The sequence below is a fragment of the Grampus griseus genome (assembly GCF_964374135.1).
Source record: "Grampus griseus genome assembly, chromosome: 12".
Classification (NCBI taxonomy): Eukaryota; Metazoa; Chordata; class Mammalia; order Artiodactyla; family Delphinidae; genus Grampus; species Grampus griseus.
This window is the reverse complement of record NC_139006.1, coordinates 13,809,321-13,832,500: the sequence shown is the minus strand read 5'-3', so window position 1 is coordinate 13,832,500 and position 23,180 is coordinate 13,809,321. Positions and strand designations below refer to the sequence as shown.

General features: G+C 51.2%; 1 long non-coding RNA gene across 1 annotated transcript; it reads left to right on the top strand.

Annotated features, from left to right (window-relative positions):
- The first annotated feature begins 1,260 nt into the window (after window positions 1–1,260).
- On the top strand, window positions 1,261–22,917 carry LOC309830816. Its single transcript, XR_014297539.1, has 3 exons — window positions 1,261–1,399; window positions 9,735–10,016; window positions 22,517–22,917. It is a non-coding gene; the product is annotated as an uncharacterized lncRNA (long non-coding RNA).
- The last annotated feature ends 263 nt before the right edge of the window (window positions 22,918–23,180 follow it).

Here is a 23,180-nt window from a genome sequence, read left to right as displayed (position 1 = left end):
AGCTCTGATTCTGGAGCCTTCGGAAAGGCTGACTGAGGGTGGGATGGGGGGACTCCAGTGCAGAAAGTATGGTGTTTCCGGCACTGGGTCTCTCCCAGCCTCAGGTACGTGGATGGATTGGCCAAAACACCACAGGCAGGTGTCAGGGGTGTGAGGGGCACACATTCTAGACTGAGACGGTTCTGGAGGCCCAGGTCTTCCCATGATGGTGATGCTGCCTAGTTTTTACCGTCACCTGCCAGGAGAGCCTGTCCTTCCCCGACCATCCCTTTAAGACGGTTTCCCGGGGCTCGCAGAGAGGAAGACAGACATTGCTGATTCTTGGGAGACCCTGGCTTCCACGAAGAAGACTTCGCCTGAGTCTCCTTTCTCTCCATCTCAGTGCCTGGCACCCCCATTCTGTGGCTCCGTTTTTGCATCAGTAAAACGGAGATCGTGTCTTACCTTCCCGCATCGTTGCTCGTATTACATAAACTGCTACTCTTAAGGCGCCCAGAAAAGGAGAAGGCACTAAACCTCTGTAAACGGCATCTTCAGCGATCATGATTAAGCCCAAATATTTACGGGCACTTGTCTGCAGAGCCTTGTGGCGAGTGCTGGGAATATACAGAGAAGACTGGCTTCCTTGCCTTTAAGGGGCTTTGGTCTGGGAGGACGCACAGTATTTAGATGCTATAAACAGAGGAATGCAGCATCGCTGCGGCATATACTGCAGTCGTTCTCAAAATGGATTCCGGGGCCAGCAGCACCCCAAAACCTGTCAGAAATGCTCGTTCTCCGGCCTTACCGCAGACCTCTGGAGCTCTGGGGGTGGACCCTGGCAATCTGGTTTTAACAAGCCCTCCAGGTGACTGTGATGCTCACTAAGGTTCCAGAACCACTGATAGAAAGAATACAGGCACAGGCTTTGGGGTGAAGAGGCAAATTTGAATTCCCTTGCTAGAGGTGAGGCTTTGGACAAGAAATTGTAGGAAGCTCAGAGCGGGGTGGGAGGGATAGGAGGGGGAGGAGAGGAGCGGGGAAACTGGCCAGCCCAGCCCCGGGAGGATGACGACCAGGGAAATACACCTGACCTCTCCCCGGCAGGGCATCGGCGGGTCAAAGGCCGAATCCCTCCGTGGGATGTACCTCCGCGGGATGTACCCCTGCGCTGACCCAGTTCAGGGAGGTCAGGAGGGCGTCTCAGAACGCGCCCAACCGGGATTTAAAACGTGTAAACCCTGGGCTCGGCCCGACTCCGTCTCGTCCAGGCAGCCTCTTTGGGGGGCACCCTAACCTCTCCGAGCCTCAATTTCTCCATGTTGGAGATCACTGAGGTTCCACCGAGGCTGGAAGCCGTAGAAGCACGTAGGGAGCTACAGGGTCCCGCATCAGGACCAATTTCCGGCTTTGTGCTCCAGTAAGTGGTTGTAGAAAGTTCCTCTCTCGTCAGCTCGGCACCCGCCGGCCAGGGGCTGCCGGGATTCGGGAGCTGCGGCGGTTGATCTTTTCCGAGAATCCTCCACTTGCCGCGCCATCGGGCAGTGCGAGCGGGGCGTGAGGTTAACTTCCAGGCTTTTCGTTAAAGCGTCCGGAATTAACCGGCGAATGACCCGGGTGTCTGTAGGAGCGAATGAATTGCACAGAAGGCTGAGCGTGGGGACCCTGACCGGGGGAGCCGGGGCGCGTCGGCGGGGACCCAGCCCAGGAGCGCAGAGCGCAGGGCAGGGCGCACCGCCTGGGCTTAGGAGTCGACCTTGGCCTTCTCCCGGGTGGAAGGAAAGGGCGAGGATGGGAGGATGGAGAACGGGAGGAGGGGTTTGAAGGTGGGCTGTCTTGACTCTGGAGGGTTCAGTAGGCTTTCCAAGTGTTCTTTTTTCTTTTTTAAGTATAGTTGAATTACAATGTTGTGTCCCAAGTGTTCTTTGAGTAAAGTCCAAACAATGCCCCGAGCTCCGGTGACTATCCAGTGAGCGTGTGAGTGCTCTAGCCCCTGCCTGCCTTTCAGGACCGAGCTTCTGTTCTGTCCCCGTCCTCGACATCCAACTGAAGGGGCGGGGGGTGCTTCTCCCCAAGACCCCAGGCCCTGCGTGGGTTCGCGCTCGGGCCGCTCTGCCCACGCCCTCTCGTTTCCAGCGGCCCAAGCTCGTCGGAGGGGACCAGAGGAGCGCTGACCTCCTCGGTTGGAGGAGATGGGGGTTGGGCCCATTTCCCCCTCCTAGACCCCCGCTCGTAACAGCCCAGAGGGCAGCGACCTTGCCCGGCGGCCACGGCCCGCCCCCTCCCTCGCGCCCCCCACCCCCTCCCGGTCAGGCTTTGAAGAGCGCGTTTTACGAACTTCTACATTTTCCTTCTGGAGGCGTGTTTGTTCTTCTCAGTCACCTCGCTCTGTTTTATGAGCTTCAGAGCTGATCTGCATGTTCTCCCCGCCGTGTAATTTCAATGTGAACTCTCCCCGGAGCGGCCTTTCCCCTCTTGCAGCCGGCCAAGTCGTTTGAAGGCTGCACAAACATTCTTGCTCTCTCCCGTCCCCGCAAATCTGGTCTACACCCGCGAGGGCAGGCGGAGGCAGTTACCCCGAGTTCCGGTGGATTGGAGTCCTTCGGCAGACGCCTTCAGACCGTTTGGAAGGACGAATTGGGGGAAGGGAGGGGAAGCATTCGAATAGCTGCCCCCGTGGTCCCTCTTCTTAAGGATTACGATGAGGTGTGTGGGTGTAAACATTCCCTAATCCATAGTCCAAGTTTTGGGAACGAGGATAGTGGAGACGCACAGGGACTAGGGCAGAGGTGATGTAAACCTGCACCTTCTCTCCATTGATCGCCTGGTTCAATTTTCAACTGGTTTCCTGGCAAGGAGGTGTTATCCCCACTTTACAGATGAGGAGAACTGAGGCTGAGGTCAGTTTCCCAGCCACCCTTTTGGGATTCAACTCCTATTTTGAACGCACCCTCTTCAGAAGAATAAAGGTCAATACTTAGGGTTTAATATAACATTATTAACTACTTTTAACAAGTGCCCTTCCTTTGTTAAGCCACCCACTATGTTTCAGGCACCGTTCTAAGCCATCTGCTTATTTATTTCTCACAAGTGTTTCTCACAGTGACTCTATGAATTAGGTACTCAACACATGACAGTAAAGGCAAGGCACAGAGATGTTGTCGCAGCCCAAAGTCACACAGTGAGGAAGCGCTGGAGGCAGGATTTGAACTCAGGAGGAGGCACTCCTAACCACCAGTGTCATGCCTCTGGGGAGAGCCTTTCCCAGCTCCCTCCTGAGCCACGTGAAAGAAATCCCAGGCTTACTGACCCTGGACTGCATTTTCCTCCCCAAGGTCTGGGGAGGAACAGGAAGATGGGGATGGGACAAGGGGGTTACGTAAGATGGTGACTTCAAAGGCAGCCACCACTAGGGTATATAGCCTTGGCTCTGGGTGGCTGGCCAGGGGCACCAGTCTACACGCTGTGGGCTGTCCACCCTCGGTCTCTCACCCTACCTCTTTGTAGTCCAAGGACGGAGAGGGTGATGGAGAAGACTGAGGGCAGAAGTGGACCGGGAGGTCTTGACATTGAAGGTGGGGGAAACAGATTAGCAGTTGATAATCAGAGTAAAAATAATGAGAGTAGACATCCTTTATTGAGCACTTACTCTGCTCTCCATAAAAAATGGTTCTTTTCTTACGTGACTAGCCCTATGGGTAGGGACTTTCAACTACTCCCTTTAAAAGGCACAGAGAGGTTAAGCCGTTGGTTCAGAGTCACAGAGCCAGTAAAGTCGTGGCTTCAGAGCTCCAGGAGGGAGGAGGCTGTTGGGGGGGGCGGGGCTCACTTTGTGTAAATCTGGCGCATTGCGGTGGAAGCAGGTTCTGACTTTCTCTGATACAAACCTCAAAACAGAATGAGAGGATCTCAGGACCTTCGGTCCAGCCACCCTCCAGATGGGGAAACAGGCCCGGTGAGGGAGTGGAGCATGACCTTCAGTTCCGTATCAAGTCAGGAGGGCGAACAAAGGTGGAACCCCATGGTCTGGGGCTTACCGGCTCCCTCCCAGGCCAGGGTGCTGACAACAGCCCTGAGGGAGGAAGCAAGGGAGGGGCGTGAGAGCACCAGAGACAGACCTGGGTTTCCCTTTTGTCCTCAACTTACTGTGTGACTTTGTGCAAGTTGCTCAACCTCTCTGGGCCTCAGTTACTCCAACTGCAAAATCATGGTGGTACAGGGGTTAGATGGTTTAATTGCTAAATCATCGGTGATCGTAATGTTCTTAGATGCTCATCTGGCCACAACCAAAAAGCAGATTCAGAGCCCAGTAGAATGGGTTTCCAATCCCAGGGTTCTCTGAAATCAGGCTCCCCAGACTTTGGAGGGTGGGTGGCAGTGGGAAGCTCCCTGGATCGCTGAAGAAGCGCCCTTTCTTTCGCAGGCACCCCAGAGGCTTCTTGGTTCCAGCCCAACGATGGAGTCTCTGGGCTTCTACATGAGAAGTGGGTTATAACCCCATCTCTGATTTCTCTGAGGCCTCCTGTTCTTGGGGCCACTGAGCCCAAGGAGTGGGGGCTGGAGGGTGAAGGTCTTGGCTAGAGTAATTAGGCTTGGCCGGGGGGTCTCTAAGACCAAGAAGCTCTGTGTGCTATGCCTGTATTTATATCGAACCAGACTGACTTACATGAATACCGGTTTTAGGCTCGCATAGACACAGTATACCCCTGCTCAGCCCACCCTCCTCCTTTTCCTTCTTCTTCTTCCTATTATTATGATTAGTGCTGTTATTTAAGGGCTACACTTTTTCTAGCAGCACTGTAAGCCAGCTGTGTTGCAATTTACAGTATAACATTGAGAGTCAGAGAGGTGGAGACACTTGCTCAAGGTGCTCAGCCAGTAAGTGGCCCAGAGACAGAGAAAGACAGATGAAAATAGAGGGCAGAGAGAAGAGGTTGAGGGAGCAGGCAACGTGACAGACAGAAGAAAACTCCCATCTCCCTGCCCTAAATCTGACACCGAGCTGGGCCATCCTTGATATGATCACAGACACCCAAAGACACCTGGGACACAGAACAGTCCCAGGAAGTGAATTGTTCCTGCAGCGAGGGGTATCCCTTAACGCTGGGACCAACAGCTCCACAGATGTGCTGATGGACGCTCTAGGGCTGATTTACAGAGCTGTCTCCATTCCTAGGGACTCCCTGAGGCAGTGGAGAAATTACAGAAATCTCAGGCTGTCCTATTCTGCTCCAGGAAATGGGAGGAAAAAGTGTGCAGAGGTGGGAGCCAGTGCCCAGGGCAGCAGAGGAAGGCAGCCTGAGGGCCCAGCTGGTTGGAGGTTCCTGGGACGCAGGTTCAGGCAATGTACCAAACACACGGGGCGGGGGGGACAAGGCACCCCACTGGGGGCTGGAGGCATGGGGCAGCCAGTGGTGGATAAAACTATTGTGCCTCCAGGAAGAGTCAGAGGGGGCCTTGGGCATTATTTTACGGACCCGGAGAGGGACACTACTTGGCCAAGGCCACTCGGAGTCAGGGATGGGGGTCCCGCCTCGGAGGGCCTGGAACCAGCCCTTCCCAGCCCCCCTGCGCCGCATGGGGTTGGGGGAGTAGTGGTGGGGTGTTTCCGTAATGGCCTCAGCCGAGGTGTCGTGGGGTGGTCCAGCTCAGACGTTCAGCCTCGGCCTCCCTGTGCCCTGGCACTCGCGGCGCGGCTGCGCACTTCTCCGCATCGTGGGCTGGAGAGATGGCCCAGCTTGTCGGGCCTGGGAAGGAGGAAGGGAAAGCAGGGCCTGGAGGACGAAGCGGGGGTGGGGGGAGCGTAGGGGGAGGGAGCTGCGAACAAAGGGGCCCGCGCTGGATCAGGCAGGGCCGCTGAGTGACGATCCCCAGGCCCAGCGGCGGGGCGGGGAGGCTGGGGGGGGGGCGGGGCGGGGGCGCAGGGAGATGCGGAGACACAAACCCACACAGAAGAGAGAGCCAGGCGGAAGGGCAGAGATGGACGGAGAGAGATCGCAAGAGAAACACACAGAAAAGAGAGAAGGAGGCCGGCTCGGAGGTGGAAGGATGGAGGGAGAAACAAGAGACAGAAGGGTACTGAGGCGCACAGAGAAACACACAGAGAGAGAAGGTAGACACAGGAGAGACTCAGGGGCGGACAGAGAGAAATAGACTCAGAGAGCCAGAGAAGGAAGCCTGAATCAAGAGGGGGGAGAGAGAAAATAAAGACCCGGAATTGATACAGAGACAGAAAGGCATTGTGAGTGGGAGAAACAGACCTGGAGGGAGACAGAAACAGAGAGGAAGTGAGCAGAGATGGATAAGACAGCAGAACCGGTCAGTGTGATTTGTAGCCGACAGTGGACAGAAAACCACATCGATGCAAATTCACTTTGGCAGCAAGGATCTGAGGTTCTCTCTGCTGTGGGTCCTCGGCTGTCCTGGCGCAACTGGTCCTGGGTCAGGGGACATTTACCCCTGAGGCTCCAGTGTAAGGGACTTTGGCTACAATTAGTAACGGGGTTAGTTTCCTTTCCAGATAAAGGGGCTTCTGTCAGTGGTTTTGAATGCCCTGCCAACCCCATCTTCAATTTTTAAGGGTCATCCTGCCACCTCTGGAGTGAGCATCTGAGGGTGTGCTGCCCCCAGGCTGTCCGACCCCAGGCAGGACCTCAGGGACACTCAGCAGGCCCTCAAGGGAATATCCGTCCAGCTGTAGAGACACACTTGCCTGCACACACGTGTGCAACCTCTCCCAGATACAAGCATCTTCATTGCATATGTGTGCACATACCCTCACGCAAGTCCACCAGACACACACACACTTCACTCACTGTGGCACACATGTGTGAACTCACCTATTCATTATTTGTTTAGAATCTCTCACATGCGAAGTGTTAGACTGGACATTAAAGATACAAAAACAGGGCTTCCCTGGTGGCGCAGTGGTTGAGAGTCCGCCTGCCGATGCAGGGGACACGGGTTTGTGCCCCGGTCCGGGAGGATCCCACATGCTGTGGAACGGCTGGGCCCGTGAGCCATGGCCGCTGAGCCTGCGCGTCCGGAGCCTGTGCTCCACACGGGAGAGGCCGCAACAGTGAGAGGCCAGCGTACCGGGAAAAAAAAAAAAAAAAAAGATGCAAAAACAAAAGAGTGGAGGGAATCTCCCAGTCTCCCCCTGTAGGCGGGGGGTACCAGGGAGGCGCCAGGCACTGGGCATGGGAACTGTCCCTCTGTCTTTGAGAATGTCCAGGGTCAAGGTCTGTGGCGTGGTAGAGAGGTCCAGGCCCCCCACCTCTGTAGTCAGGGCTAATAGCACCCCCCTTAGTGTAGGGGAGCTTGGAGCAAGCTTGGGGTCTCCCAGAATATAGATTCTTTCTTCATCCCCAAAGCCTCCCCCCTGATATGGGGATTCAGAGGACTGGGGGTCCTGTCCCTGCATCAGGTTCTCAGAACTGCCCCCCACATCTGTTTCTTTGGGGAGTCAGGCATAGGAGGAGATTGTCTCTTCCTCCAAAGTTGGGAACCCCACCCTGTGAGGAGCTGGGACCCTGCGAGGAGTGCGGGAAGAGGTTGGATTTCCTTTTGTATTTGCCTCAGCGTCCTGGGAGGGTGTGCACTTCCTTCCAGCTGGGCTGAGAGTAATGACCAAACCCAGTGGCCGCTTCCAGTTCTGGCCGGGTCTTTTCACTTCATACATCCTAATGATTGGAATAACAGCCAATGTTTATTGAGTGCCCACCGCACCTGAGTGTTTGCCAAGCACTTTACAGATACTGCCTGATCAGGAATTCCCTGGTGGTCCAGTGGTTAGGACTCCGAGCTTCCAATACAGGGGGAACGGGCTCGACCCCTGGTAGGGGAACTCCAAGATCCCCTATGCCGCGAGGCCAAAAACAAACGGGGACTTCCCTGGTGGCGCAGTGGTTAAGAATCCGCCTGCCAATGCAGGGGACACGGGTTCGAGCCCTGGTCTGGGAAGATCCCACATGCCGTGGAGCAGCTAAGCCCATGAGCCACAACTACTGAGCCCATGTGCCACAACTACTGAAGCCTGCACACCTAGAGCCTGTGCTCCACAAGAGAAACCACCACAGTGAGAAGCCCGCACACCGCACACCGAAGAGTAGCCCCCGCTCGCCACAGCTAGAGAAAGCCCGTGCACAGCAATGAAGACCCAACGACGAAGACCCAATGCAGCAGCCAAAAATAAATAAATTTAAACAAACAAACAAACAAAAAACAGCAATGCTGCAGATACTGCCCGATGGCAGGCTCAAAACAGCCCTATTACATGGGAGGAATGCTTGTGAATCCCATTGTACAGATGCAGAAACTGAGGCCCGGGGAGGTGAAAGCATTTGCCCCAAATAGTATGGCCAGAATTCATGCCCAGGCAGGCTGACCCCAGAAGTCAAGACTTTTAACTAACATCCACCCTTGGAGCAGATAGTTCTGACCTATCTCTGCTGCCTCCGGAAATGGGCAAGATGGGGGAGATTTGCATGTGATTGCGTGAGTGGGGGTGGTGGGTGGTGTAGTTTCCAGGGGTCAGCCAGGAGCTGCCCTGGGATTCAAACGGCAGAGGCCCAGGCTGGGGAGAACTTTCCAAAGAGCAGCCGTTTCCTCTGACTGCTTTAGGGGCCTTGCCCAAGCCCACCAGCTCAGTTAAGCTCTGCTTTGGTCCCGCTGGAGGACTGCAGAGCAGCCGGCTCCGCGCCCAGTTGGCCTGCCGTGTAACAAGATAGTTTATGTTATACCGCCGAGCAGAAATAAAACTACTGACTCAAGCACTGCAAACAGATGCCGCCGGCCAGAGCCCAGGGTCCGTGGCCAGATGCTCCTCTGAGAACCCCAGGAGGGTAGAAGCCGGGAGCCTGGTCCCTCCAGACCCTGCGGCTTGGGGCGGGGGCGGGGGCGGGGTGGGGTGCTGCTGCAGTAGGAGGTTTGGGGGCTGCTAAGGGGCTTTCGGAAATGGCCGGGGGGGAAATGAAGAAGGAAAGGCGGCCCATCTTTCCTTTCTCCAACTTACTCTTTCTCCACGAATTTGGCAAATTCTAAACTTGAGACCTGCCAGTTTCTGGATTTTAATGGCTTTTCCTCCCAGGAAGAGAGGTACAACCCGGGAAGCGAGGTGAAACCCAGGAAGCCTCCCGGAAATCCCCATGAGTTCTCCTAAAATACCCCAAGTAAACATGCTCTGAGTCCCCTAAACCCCCCTCTAAGAAGATTCTGCCCCTAAGCTCTCAAGAGAGTTCTGGAACTTCATCTCCTAACTCATCTCCCCCCCCCCCCCCACCCAGGTCTGCTGCTTCATCTTCTAGACTGCAGCCACCAGGACCTTCTTTAAACCATGCAAGTCATGCTCTTGCGCCCACACCTTCAATGGCTCCCTATTATCCACGGTAGAGCTTCTCAAAGAGTCGTCTGAGGAGTGTGTGCATAGAAGTCCCCTGGCGTGGTTGTTAAAATGCATATTCCAGGGCCACACCCTTGAGCTACAGAATCCACCTCTTTTGGGGGCCTAGGAATCTGCATTGTGAACAATCCGAACCCTTTCAGGAAGGAGGCAAGGTGTAATTTTTTTGTGAAATGAGCACATTGTAGAGTCAGTAGGGTGATGTCAAGTGGAAAGTGGGTGCAGCCCTTTTCATTCTGTTATTCAGCAGATGTTTAGAATAAACATCTGTGTGCTGAGCACTGTGTTAGGGGCTGGGTGCCTGGGGTACAGTCTGGACAAGGTAAATGAGGTTCTGGCTGTCTTGTACTTCCAGTGACTTCGCAGGAAGAAGAGCTGGATGATGGTTGGAAGGTTCCAGAAGACATCATGGGGAGGTACCTCAGGACGGAAAGGTGAATTATCCACAAGGATTCAGTGGCTGCGCTCCTGATCAAAGGCCGGTGTTGTGAAAGCCTTTGAGGTCAGAATTGTGAAACAGGATTAAAGGCGCTGACAGTTCTGCAGCAGCACAGACTTTGGGGAGAAGGTGAGAAAAATAAGGAAATGGGGGCATCCCTGCTCTCTCCTCTGCTTATCTTTCCTGCACACTCCAAAGGTAGGGACCTTATCTCCCCTTCTTCCCAGACCCCCCAGAAGTGCCCGCAGTGCTCTGGAAATGTTTGTTGAATGAATGAAAGAAGGGAGGTGGAAGACGGAGGGGGAGATAGAAGACAAAGAAGGGAGGAAAGAACAAAAAGAATGAATAAGGAGACAGGAAAAGAAGGAAAGAGACAGCAGGCCTCCTGTATAGTTCATAAACCCCAGACGTTATTTGGAGTAGGGGTGAAAACAATGTGTGTGTGCACACGGATGTAGACCCTAGAGAATATTAGGGTCTATTCTTAGAAACCAAGGCATCTAGGAACGCATAAGTGGCCCCTGTCCTGTGGTCCATTCTCTCCTGGCGGGGGAAGAAGGCAAGGGAGGCTGATGTAGAAAGGCGGAGTACTGGGACTTCCCTGGCGGTCCAGTGGTTAAGACTCTGCACTTCCACTGCAGGGGGCACGGGTTGGATCCCTGGTCAGGGAACTAAGATCGTGCATGTCCTGCGGCGTGGCCAAAAAAAAAAAAAAATGGGGGTGACATTGGGGGTGTGGAACTGACCTGGCTGAGGTTCATATCAATGAGGACAGTCACAGGGGCTGCCAGGGGAAAGGCGATGGGGTGTGTGTGTGTGTGTGTGTAACAGGCAGAGACTTTCAAAGCAATCAAAATAACTCTGATGAACACTCTCTCCCACCCCCTCCCTCTTGGACCCCATTTCCTCCCAGTCAAGGCCCAGGACAGACACGCCTGAAAGTAATTCTAAGAGGCAGGAGAAGTTGAGCAATTATTTTTACACTAAAAAAAAATTTTTTAAAGCCCTCAAAGATATGGGCATACTCAGGGCTCTAAGACTCTCAGAGGCCCTGGCCACCCCATCCCTGAGTGCGCCCTCCTTCCCAGCCCCCATATGGTCTGGCCTCTATCTTCTGCCCGCCTGTGACAGACAGGCCAGGCCAGGCCCCCCCAGAGACCTCTCCCTCCCCAGCTGGAGGCCTGTCCCCTCTGAAACTGATCCCGGGCCTTTGGATCTAATTTGTTTCTCTGTCTGCCGGGTTTGGGGGGGTCTTGCCTGGAGACATGGTGGTCACAGGTGACATCAATCATGTCTGCATCTTCCCAGGGATGGGGATAGGATATCAGAGAGGTGACCAAGCATTTGCCACATGATTCACATCATCTCAGCATTGATTAATTGGGTTCATCCTGAGTTTCTGAATCATAACAACTGTTTTTCTCCTTCACCGAACGTCAACAGACCCTTAAAGGGGAAGGATCCATTTACCCAAGGCATGTGGTGCATTAAATTGATCAGCTCCTATTAAATGTTAAATGCTGGATGCGTTTTAGACAAAGTCGATTTGCTCGAGGTACGTTTCAAAGGTTGTGTGATGATTAGACATCTCTCTCCCTGCCTCGCCCCTTCCTCTCTAGCTTTTCCCTGGACGTGTTTTGGCTTTGGCCTCTGACAGATGGGATGCGGGAACGTGTGGGCTGATGGAGAGGGTCCTTTGCTGGGGCGGGGGGAGACAGGGTGGCGGAGAGCCCCTACAGACTGTTTAGAAGAGATACAGTTTCTGAAAAGTTTAATAAGGCAGAAAACAGTCCCGGATGCCAAACTTGCCTTCCAAAAGTTAAATATCCGGAATGCCTCCTGCCCCGAAATGGAGGAGAAAGCAGCATTTCCCAAGCCAAAAAAAAAAAAAAAAGGGCAGTTTTCTAGAGAAGAGAAATTCTGTTCTACACTGGTATGGGTTCTGGAAGCTAAATAACCCAATATGCTTGGCCTGGAAGCAAACTCCAGTTCTGATGTGATCAGTCAGTGAGAGGAGGGTCAGGAAAAATAAAATCAAAGCTCAGGCAAGTTTCCAGCTGTCTTTCCTACATATGAAAAGACATGCTCGGCCGGGCACCCATCCTACTGGCTGTGTGACCTTGGACAAGTCACTGTGTTTGTCTGAATCTCAGTTTTCTGAGAGCTCCGGTTTTTAAATAAGAGGACTAATGATATTCACCGGTCTGTTGAGAAGTCTAGACGAAAAGAAGGAAGGTTAGTGAAGTAACTCAGCAAATGCTGGGTTCTTGGTAGACACTTGATAGGTAAAAATGTATGTGTTTGAGGTGAGAGCGGGGCTGTCGCCGGGAGGTCCTGGTGCCTTGTGTGTGTGGATTCATTTGGTTCACAAAGTTTCAAAATGTAGGTGAGCTCCAAGATTTAGCCAAGGGGACATTTTTGGCTGTGATCACTGGTGGGGGACCTGGAAGTGGAGATCAATCTGTAAATGTGGGCTTGGCAGCCCCTAGTGATGTTGGAAGAGTGAATTGGGAATTGATGAGCGTGTCTGGAAGGTTCTCAGGGAGAGTGGAGGCTCTTCACCCTTATGCAGCAAACCTCCCAGGAATCCCCCCATCAGCAGGGTTTTCTCTCCCAGCAACAGGTTCAGGCACTTGAAATGACCTGCATCCTCTGTGACCCCTGACTCGTTCTTAGTGATGGACAGAAGGTGATGGACAGGTTCACCCGTGCTCTGTGGCTCTGGGTTAGGGTGACTCTTCCCAACCTGAGCCATGTTTCTGTGGCTGCTGCTTTTGCCTCTGCTAAATCGTTTTGTGGAATGATTGGGCTGTCCTGGTGTCCTGGGAGACAGCAAAGGGGACAGACAGATCACATGGGGAGAAACACAGGCAGAGGTGGGAACAGTCCAAAGAGAGACAGAAGGAGACGAGAGAGAGACACACACACACACACACACACACACACACAGAAAGAAACGCAGGAGAGAAAAGGATAAAGAAGAGAGGAAAAAAAAAAAGCAGAGAGAGACAGAGACAATTACCCCTACCCAGAAATACAGAGGAAGGGGGCCAGGAGAGGGTCAGAAATACCAGGCGGTACCTGCAAAGAGAAACTGAAATCCTAAGACATAGTCATACAAGGAGAAAGACGACAGAGGTAGAAACAGAGCGAATGAGCGGGCAGAATGAACGTGGAATTCCCTATCAGCATCACCAGGCCTTCAAAGTCCCCTGCTAGCCTGGTGCCCTGGGAGGCACTGCTGGGGTACCACAAATTAGACATTGGGGCTGCAAGGCAGGATTACATCAGGGGAGGGATGGACGGTGGGAAGGATCAAAGGCAGCCAGGGCCCTGGACTCATTGGCAGGACTCCCAGTGGGGCCCACAGGCCTGAGTTCCTGGCGGGACCCCCGGGAAACATGTTGCTGGGCAGATAGAGACGTTCCAACCGCAGGCTGCCTTCACCTCTCCCTCCCTCCCTCCCTCTTTCTCTCACATGTTCCTTGAAATCAGAATTGAGGATTGGTGAATGCTTCATTGAACTCAGGATAGCAGGGTGTGCTCTTCGAAGGGACCCCAGTTCTTGAGTCTCAGTTCCCTTGTGTGTGAGACAGACATTCTAGTAACAGGTGGGGACTGCCTTCCCAAATTATCGAAGACCTGATGGAATTATGTTAAATGTTCAGGAGGAAAAAAAGTAAAAAGAAGAAGAAGGAAGGAAAAAAGGGGGGACTTCCCTGGTGGCCCAGTGGTTAGGACTCCGTGCTTCCAATGCAGGGGGCATGGGTTCAATCTCTGGTCAGGGAACGAAGATCCTGAATGCTGTGTGGTATGACCACAGGGGGAAAAAAAAAAGAAAGAAAGAAAAAAATGAAAAAAGGGAATTCCTTGCCAGTCCAGTGGTTAGGGCTCAGTGCGTCTACTGCCGGGGCCCAGGTTCAATCCCTGGTTGGGGAACTAAGATCCCGCAAGCCAAAAAAAAAAAGTGTTCAGGAGGGCAGAAAGATGTGCTGGTTTGGAGTGAGACACTCTTGCGATTAAATCCAGCTGTCTTTCCTGAGACTTAGTCTTCTCCTGTGTAAAATGGGGATCACAGGAGATTGCCATGGGCTGTAAACCATCACCGGTGCTCAGCTGAGCCCAGCGCCTGGTGCCTAAGAAGCACGGGGCCCACGGCAGCTCTAGGAGACAGAAGCCAGATTGCTGCCCGGACAGGGGGTAATATATGGCATCCAGCTCCGGCCGAGAATTGAATTCACCCTCAGCTGGAGAATTAGAACATTGTGATTAGAAACAAGAGGAGAGAAGGGACAAAACAACCTGTCTTCAAGTGCATGATGACAGAGCACAGACTTTCCTGGCAGCCCGGGGGGCTGGGGAAGGACAGGGCAGATCATATTAATAACAATAAATTATATCTGCACTGTGATTTATGGCTCTGAGGCTCTTCCCATTATGTTATCGCACAGTGCCTTAGGAAGGGCGCACTCTTCTGATCATTGTCACAGCCCTTTTAATGTCCCTGCTGCTATTAGTGACAGTGGTGCGATCCGTGTTATTATTGATGTGATTCTTCTAGTTTCCGAATTGGGGAAACGGTGGTTCAGGGGGAGCAAATAACTTGCCCAGGGAAAGAGCTGGACCAGGATTTAAATCCAGGTTTTGTCCCCCTGGGTCTTTTCTGGCTGCTCCCTAGGAAAGAGACCGTCTCTTTTCCATGCTGCCTTTTTGTCTTCTCCATCCACTGGGGCGTCTTGGTTCCTTCTTTCCTGTGATAGACACTTGAGACTTCTCTTCTTATCCACCAAGGGTGAAGGGGCTCAAAGAGCCCTCCTGTTGGACCCCGAGGCCCTCCATCTGCCTAACCCACCAGCACCCATCTCTACCCCTTATTCCCACTGGTGGGAGCTCCCAGCAAGCAAAGAATTCCCTCCGGCAGCTGCCCATTGCGGGGCGGGTAGGGGTGACCTGGATGTGGACTTGAACTTCCAAGTTACCCCCGGCCCCATGGCTGCCCTCACGCCTCTCTTTGAACTCAGCAACAGCCTGGCCAGAGGGTTCACTGTCCTCTTTCCCTCTCACCTCCTGTCCTTTCCTTCAGGCAGCTTGCAGTTCGATTGGGACTGAGTTGATCTGGGGACCAGGTTCATTTAGCAGTTGCAGAGCGAGCTATTTCAAGAATGTGCGGATTCAGTCCTGGAAATGGCCTAGGAGGAGACCGCTGGGCTTCCGAGCAGGAGAACAAATGAGCTCCCCGCTGCCCGCCACCCTTCCTTGCATCCCATCCTGCGATTTCCTTTGTCTCAATCCCAAATCCCCCTTTACATGATCCCGGAGGCTTCCTAATAAAATAGAACTGTAACTTTATCTAAGACGAGTGCAGCACATGTAGAATGGATAAGGTGTAATTAATAACAGAAAATAATGTTTCCCCCCTCCTGACCTTTCACCCCCATATAAGTGTCTTAAGTTTTATGACAGCCAAGCCCAAAATGACTGTGTGCGTGCGTGTGCGTGTGTGAGTGTGGTGTCTGAGCCGAGCCTCGTATGGCCCCTCAGACATACTTGGGGCCAGTACGTCTGTCTGGTGAGCATTCACCTAGCCCTGGCTGGAATTGGTTTACGTTTCTGGGTGGACTGGCCTCTCGCTGAACCCAGGCACTGCCTGAAACTAATCTGATTTCTTGAAGTCAGGATTTGGTCTAGATCTCAAAATACCCTGTATCTATTTCCATGCAAAACTTGGGGCAATGCAGAAGTTGAAGGATGAAAAGAATAAAGGAGTAAGTGTGCGTGTGTATACACACACACACACAGTCTTTTGCTGATCTAGTACATTTCAGAATCCCGGTTGATTTTGGGGAGGGGGTATTGATAGTTATTGGCGTCCATAGCAGTAGGCAGGAAACGAAGATGAACATTGGCTTTGATGCTGTAAATCCTTGGCCATACAAGGATCTTATTATGGAAAATGCTCTCAAGCGATTGCATCTCCCCACCCCGCCACATAGCATCATCCTTGCTGTTTATCTGGGAAGGGACGAAAGAAGTGTGCTTGGCCCAGCGAGGTAGGGGCTGGAGGAAGCAGGGGAAGGCGTGAGGGGAGCCCCGTCTCCAAGTCTCCGCAGACTGTCGTCTGCCGTGGGAATTGAAGGGCACTTGCACCGATCCTGTTTGTCTTAATGGTTCCATAACTGTGTTCTTTTTGAGTAATATTATCTTGCTTTAAAGGTCACCGGGCTGGCCTGAGCTCTGGGTTTCTCGTGATTCAGTACGTTCGATGCTCAACTTTTCGAGAAGTCCTCAGCACTGACCTCTGGGTTAATGGAAGCCACACCGGCCACGCAGCCAGTGGCTTTGAATCTTCCCCAGGATGGGGAGGCCTGGGCAGGGGGAAGTGAGCTTCCTCCTTCTGAGCGGCAGCGCTGATGTGAACCAGAGGTCGTGCATGTTGTGGGCCGTGTGTCGGTTCTGCAAGACAGCGGCAACTGGACCCTCCAGATTCTTTCCCACCCCAAGCCTGGGGAGTTTTATTTTCCATGTTTGCCTTCTCTGGGCTGACTTTTCCGGGACCCCTAGGGCACCAGAGGGACTTTTGGGGGGAGATCCGGAGCCCTAAATCGTTAGAGAAGGCCCCCTCTGTCTACCCCTCTGGTCTTCCTCCTTCCATCTTTGGCTATTTCAAGCACAGATAAACCAATTCCTGCCCCCCCCGGGGCACTCTCGCTCACCGATGTTAGGTGACAGACTGGATTTGGAGGGAGATCTCTTTCTCCTGGGGGAGCCATTGGGATGCTGAGGTCTTTTACGGTCATGCTTGAACTCTGGAGAGCCCCCAAACTGACGGCCACCTCTGCTAAGTTGATCGTATATTTTTCTGTCATTCTGTCATTCCGTCATCCTTCTCCAAATGCTTTGGCCTGCCATATTTTTATGACTCTTCTTGCAAGAAGGGAATCCATGGAGGGTGGGTCAGCATGATTTATCTTCAAGGAGAAGGGAAGGGGAATTTCTTATCTGTGGTATCAGGAGGTGGGATTTTCCTCTTATCACTCTGTCTTTTGCTTTGGGAGTTTAAATGCAATACAACGGGTTGGATTAAGCAATTCAGGGAGTTCTTTAGGAAAGTTGACAATGACCAGAAATTGGGGACTCAACCGTCTCCTAATTTTACATCCTGCTAGTTATTTAAAATCACAGTACACCAGTCCTGGAGTTTGTTGCCAGGGCCAGAAGATCTTGATTGGATTAAAATATTTCCCAAGGGGAGGTTTTGAGGCTTTGGCAAACATAATGAGAGGAGTAGCTCTTCAAAAACAAAACTTGAAAAATTAAACAAGTAATATATACTCATTATTGAAAAAAAGTAGAAAAGGCCGATAAGGAAAAAAAATGACCTGTAATCCCACCCCATGGGGCTACGTATTCATATTTCACTGTGTATCTTTCCAGTCTTCTGGGTATGGTACATGCGTTTTAGATGAAAATAAGTTATCGCGTATGCTGCTAATGACAGTTTTTATTGGCAAAAACTATATGTACCTATTGTAAAATATTCAAATAATATGGAAAATAACAAAACCACCACCACCAACAAAAACTCAGATTGCAACCACTATCTACCTTCAGGTGAATATCTTTCTAGATACCTTTTCTCATATTGTTTGATACCCTGCTTTAAAAAAATCTTAACATAGGGACTTCCCTGGTGGCACAGTGATTAAGAATCCGCCTGCCAATGCAGGGGACACGGGTTCGAGCCCTGGTCCGGGAAGATCCCACATGCCGCAGAGCAACTAAGCCCGTGCGCCACAACTACTGAAGCCCGCGTGCCTAGAGCCTGTGCTCTGCAACAAGAGAAGACACCGCAATGAGAAGCCCGCGCACTGCAATGAAGAGTAGGCCCCGCTTGCCGCAACTAGAGAAAAGCCCACGCACGTTATCGAAGACCCAACGCAGCCAAAAAAAAAAAAAAAAAAAAAACTTAACATAGAATGGGCTTCTCCCTGACAATAAATTTGTCTCTACACCATTATTTCTTAGGGGTGGAGTTGTGTTCCATTATAAGGGTGCACCAAGGTTTAGCTAATACATCCCCTGCAGCTGGGCAGTTAGATCATTTCCAATTGTTCACAAAGACCTCGGGGATTAGCCGATGTGTTGCAAACACTTTATCAGGTGGGATGTGTGTCCCGCCCACAGCCCATCAAACAAAGGTGCACCACGCCCACCAATAACTGTATAGCAAGACAGAAATTTGAATCCCCTAAGAAGACCTTTAGTAGCAGAAAGCCCGACTAACAGTGATTTAAACAAGGAGAGAGTTTTTGGGTTTTTTTGTTTTTCTTTCTCACAGGATGAGGAGTCCAGAGGTGGGCTGCCGCTGACATTGATCCAGCTGCCTTATGAGGTCATCAGGATCTGGCTTTGTCTTTTATCACTCCACTGTCCTTAGCATTTGGCCTTTTTTTCTTGTGCCTGTCTTCCTCATTTTCAAATATGGCTGCCTCAGCTCCAGGCATCACGTCTGCATTAAGACAGGAAGGAGAAAGGGGTGGCACCAGAAGGCTTTCCTCTTGAGCATTTCTCCTTGATGAGAAATTGAAACTCTCCCCCAAATCCTCCCAACAGACCTCTGCTTACATTTTATTGGCCCAAACTGTGCCACATGGACTGCTTTAGCTACCAAGAGGCCAGGGAAGTGAATCTTTTCTTTTTTAGACCCTGTTATAGGAGGTAGGAAGGGAAAAAGCTGTTGGGAATGGCTGTTGGATTAGTTAACTAGTGGTTAGGGCAGCCAAGACATTTTCACCCATAGCTAGGCCTGTTCTGGGGCATTGCCTCTACTTACCCATTCCCGACCCTGTTTACTCTGACTTTCTGTATTTCACCTGACCCTTACATCTCCGATCCCCGCTCCCAACTCTTCTCCTTTCTGTCTGGCCTCTTGGTTTGGGAGACACACTTAGACTCCCCCATGCCGGACTTGGCTTTTCCCTTAACTTTGCCTATGTTAGCAAGATGCTCTCTAGTCTGTAAAGTGCTGGGTTATTCGCAGGACTTGCTCATGTGAAAATGGATTCAGTGCTGGGCTCCACAGTGCTGCGGCCAGGAATTCCTTCTCTGAATTCCCAGCCTCCAGCAGAGAGCTTGGCATCATTCATGCTCATTAAACCCAAATAGAGGGAGGACAGTGGGGCATCTTTTTAACCCTAGTGATTCCACAGATCTGATAGAAGCAGAGCCGGCCAAGAATGCCCTGAGTGGGATTCTTCCGGGGGCGTTTCTTCAGTGACCTGTGGCTGACTCTTGATTTGGGACACGTTGCCCAAGAGGAGACACCCTGTGGCATCAAGATGCTGCATCTCTGAGAACTCTGCTTTGTGACTAGGTATCATGGGATACCTTTGAGTTGGACCACACTCCAGTTTCTCTTGGGAGGATGTTTTTCACTCTGCAACCCCAAAGATCCTGAGATAGGTGAAATCTAACGTCGTGTGGAGAGTCTATGATCAGGTTTGCTGTGAATCTGCAGCTTAAAGCCAGATCTGGATCTGTTATGATCATTTCACGATTTTGTTTACCATAGTGAGTCCATGGTCTAGACAGGATGGAAATAGCTAGAGGAACCTAGTCTCCCAGGTTTATTTGTCAAATAAAACTGGGGGCAAGGGGTGGGGTGGGGGGTGGTGGATGTAAAGACAAAAGTATGAAAAGAAGAAGAGTTAACGTTCTTTGAGAGCCTATTCTGTGCCATGGCCCCGAGGGAGGGCATTTGACATATACGAGCGAACTTAATTAACCCTTGCAACGATCACTCGATATAGTGCTCTGTTATTCTTGCTGTGTAACAAATCACCCTCACATTTAGCAGCGTAAAACCACTCACAGCTCCTGCTGTAAGAATTAAGCCAGGATTCAGTGGGAATAGCTTGTCTCTGCTCCGTGAGGTCTATACAGAGAGCTCAGTTGGGAAGGCTCGATGACGTGGTGACTTAATGGCTGGGGACCAGAATTATCTGAAGGCTCCTTTACATCCTCTGAAGGATTGAGGCTGGTGTGACTTGAAGATTCTGATTGCCAGTCAGAGCACCTACACAGGCCTCTGCGTGTGGCCTGGGATTCCTCCCAACGTGGCCGCCTCAGGGTAGCCTTAACACCGTGGCTCAGGGCTCCAAGACCAAGTGTTCCGGCAGACAAGTCAGAAGCTGTATCGCCTTTTGTGACCCATCTTAAAAGTGTACAGCACTATTTCTGCCATGGTCTATTGGTTGAAACAGTCACAGACGACCCAGATTCAAGGGGAAGGGACACAGATACGTATTTGGATGAGATGAGTGTCAAAGAATTTGGGGATGGATTTTAAAAGTGCTGGAGGTAGATACAGTGAAACCCAATTTTACAGACAGAAAAGTGAGGTCAGAAAAGGTTGGTGATCTGTCCAAGATAACACACAAAGCACGATGCGGGGCCAGGATTGAGCCCAGGGTTATAGTAGAGAAAATGCTTATGAATGCATATGAAATTATGCATTTATTATATTAAGAAGAAGAAATAAGATCACTTCTGGCTCAGAGATCATTAACAGCTGGTTCAGTGCGACCTACGCTCTTTACCGAGGGAGACACTGACTCCTTGCTGGAAGGCTGTAGGCTATTGGACTAAACACACAAGCCGTCACAGTGAAGTCAACTGGGTAAATATTATTGGCAAAATGGGGTGATTCCTCTCAGAGTGGGGTCATCCTGGTTTTGAGAGGTCAACCAGTCCAGCCTTTTAGCAGAACCTCTCATAAACCTCAGTGGACTCAGGGGTCAATCCAGGTTTTGAAGATAACAACTAATACGCTCATAGCACTGATGTTTACTGAGGACCTTTATATGCAATGTCTCCCTGACTTGAAGCAGCTTTTAGATCTCTTCTGCCTGCCTGGGATATATCCTTCTCATCCTGCTGGATAATAGCTTACCTGGACCGAGTGCTTATGATGGTTTCAGCACAGCGTGGGGTTCTTTATTCCGGTTCTAATCATCACAACACCTCTATGAGGGAAGGATTAATATACCCATATAACAGATGAGGATACTGAGGCTAAGTAACTCACCCAAGGTCACCTAACTTAAAAGGGCACAGTGAAGATTTGGACTTAAGCCAGCGGTGGTTACACCCTTATCCATGACAATGACTGTGTCCTCACTTTGAGATGCCTGTCATGGGTCCATTCCAGAGCGCTGGTCGAGGCTCCTCTGGTTGGCTGAGTGTGTCCCTAGGAACACCCTAAACACAGCCCCCGGCGGAAGCACAGGGGTTAGAACTCCAACCCTCTAGCCCGGAGCTATTGACATTGGGGCCTGACAGTTCTTTGTTGTGGGAGCTTGTAAGTTGGGAGGAATAATGGGACCTACCTACAGAGGGTTATTTTGAGGATGCTTTGAGTGAATATTTACAAAGTAAATGACAGATGAACTGTTACTCTATCTCTTGCTACTACAAGATGAGAAACATCTTTTATCTCTGCATCTTCAGTGCCTGGGACTTGGAGAATGTTCACTGAATGAATGTATAATCCTTAAGTACTGTCTTTTACATGCAAACAGTAGATACCTACACTTAAGTCTACCTGAAGTCCCACTTCCCAGCCTGTATGCAGACCCATGTGTCCCTGGAAAGTTCAGAGTGCAAAGGAAGCCTCAGATGGGCTCACCTTTGTGTGTGGAAAATTCCGCAGATGCACTTTCTGGTCCAGATCACCCCTCCCTACCCCCACCAACTGCAACTCCGCAGACAAGCCAGAGAAAAGAGAAGGGAAGAGTGAAGACAATTCTGAATGCAACAGCGAATTCAGCTGGTGTGTGGAGAAGCGCAATATTCCAAACACAATTAAAACCCAATCAGGGTCCGGAAAAGTGCATTAATGTCCCTCAGTCAAACAGAGCACATGTGGCTTAGGCGTCTCTCTGGGGGCCACTCCTTCAAGGGCTGTCATGATGTCAGTGAAGTCCCCTACCCCGGCAGAACCCCTTACTATCCTGCCCAGCCCTGAACCTCGGAGACCAGGATCTCTGGCCTAGAAGGGAGCCCAGGGCCATCTCTGTTTGTCTATTTTTTTTTTTTTAATTAAAGAAAAAAAACCATTCTTTTTTGGCTTCTCCATGTGGCTTGCGGGATCTTAGTTCCCCAACCAGGGATCGAACCCGGGCCCCCTGTAGTAGGAGGGCGGAGTCCTAATCCCTGGACCGTAAGGGAATTCCCTGTTTGCCTGTGTTTTTATCTCTAGGTATATATGTGATTGCCGAAGAGGAGAGGTCATCTGAGTTTCCACGGGCGTTCACTTATTTTCAGGAAAGAATGGGAATGGTTCACTCATTCAGTCAACAAACATTTCATCTAGGGGCTGCTTCTGTGAGTCCAGCACTGGGATACATCAGGGGTTCTCAGCTGGGGCCAATGTCCCCACAGGACATTGTGCAATATCTAGACACACCTTCAGTGGCCACAACATGGGGTGCCTCTAGTGTAGGGGCCAGAGATACCATGAACCATCTTGAAATGCTCAAGACAGCTTCTGCAACAAGGAATTATCCAGTTCAAAACAATAGTGCTGAGGCTGAGAAACCTAGCTAAGGCCCAAGTGATAGATAGATGAGGTCCCTGCCTTGGCTAGGTTTCCTTGAATGCAGTCATCTTAACTATTTTTTTTCTTTTTTTAAAAAAAGTTTTGGGGCTTCCCTGGTGATGCAGTGGTTAAGAATCCGCCTGCCAATGCAGGGACGGCGGGTTCGAGCCCTGGTCCGGGAAGAGCCCACATGCCGTGGAGCAACTAAGCCCGTGCACTACAACTACTGAGCCTGCGCTCTAGAGCCCACGAGCCACAACTACTGAGCCTGCGTGCCACAACTACTGAGCCCGTGCACCACAATTGCTGAGCCTGTGCTGGAGAGCCTGCAATCCACAACTACTGAGCCCACACGCCACAACTCCTGAAGCCCACGTGCCTAGAGCCGGTGCTCCACAACAAGAGAAGCCACCGCTGTGAGAAGCCCGCGCACCACAATGAAGAGTAGCCCCCACTCGCCGCAACTGAAAGAAAACTCGCGTGCAGCAACGAGGACCCAACACAGCCAAAAATAAATAAATAAATTTATTAAAAATTTTTTTTGTATTGGGGTAGAGTTGATTTACAATGTAGTGTTAGTTTCAGGGGTACAGCAAAGTGAATCAGTTATACATATACATATATCCACTCTTATTTAGATTCTTTTCCCATATAGGCCATTACAGTGTACTGAGTGGAGTTCCCTGTGCTATACAGTAGGTCCTTATTAGTTATCTATTTTATATATAGTAGTGTGTATGTGTCAATCCCAGTCTTCCATTTTA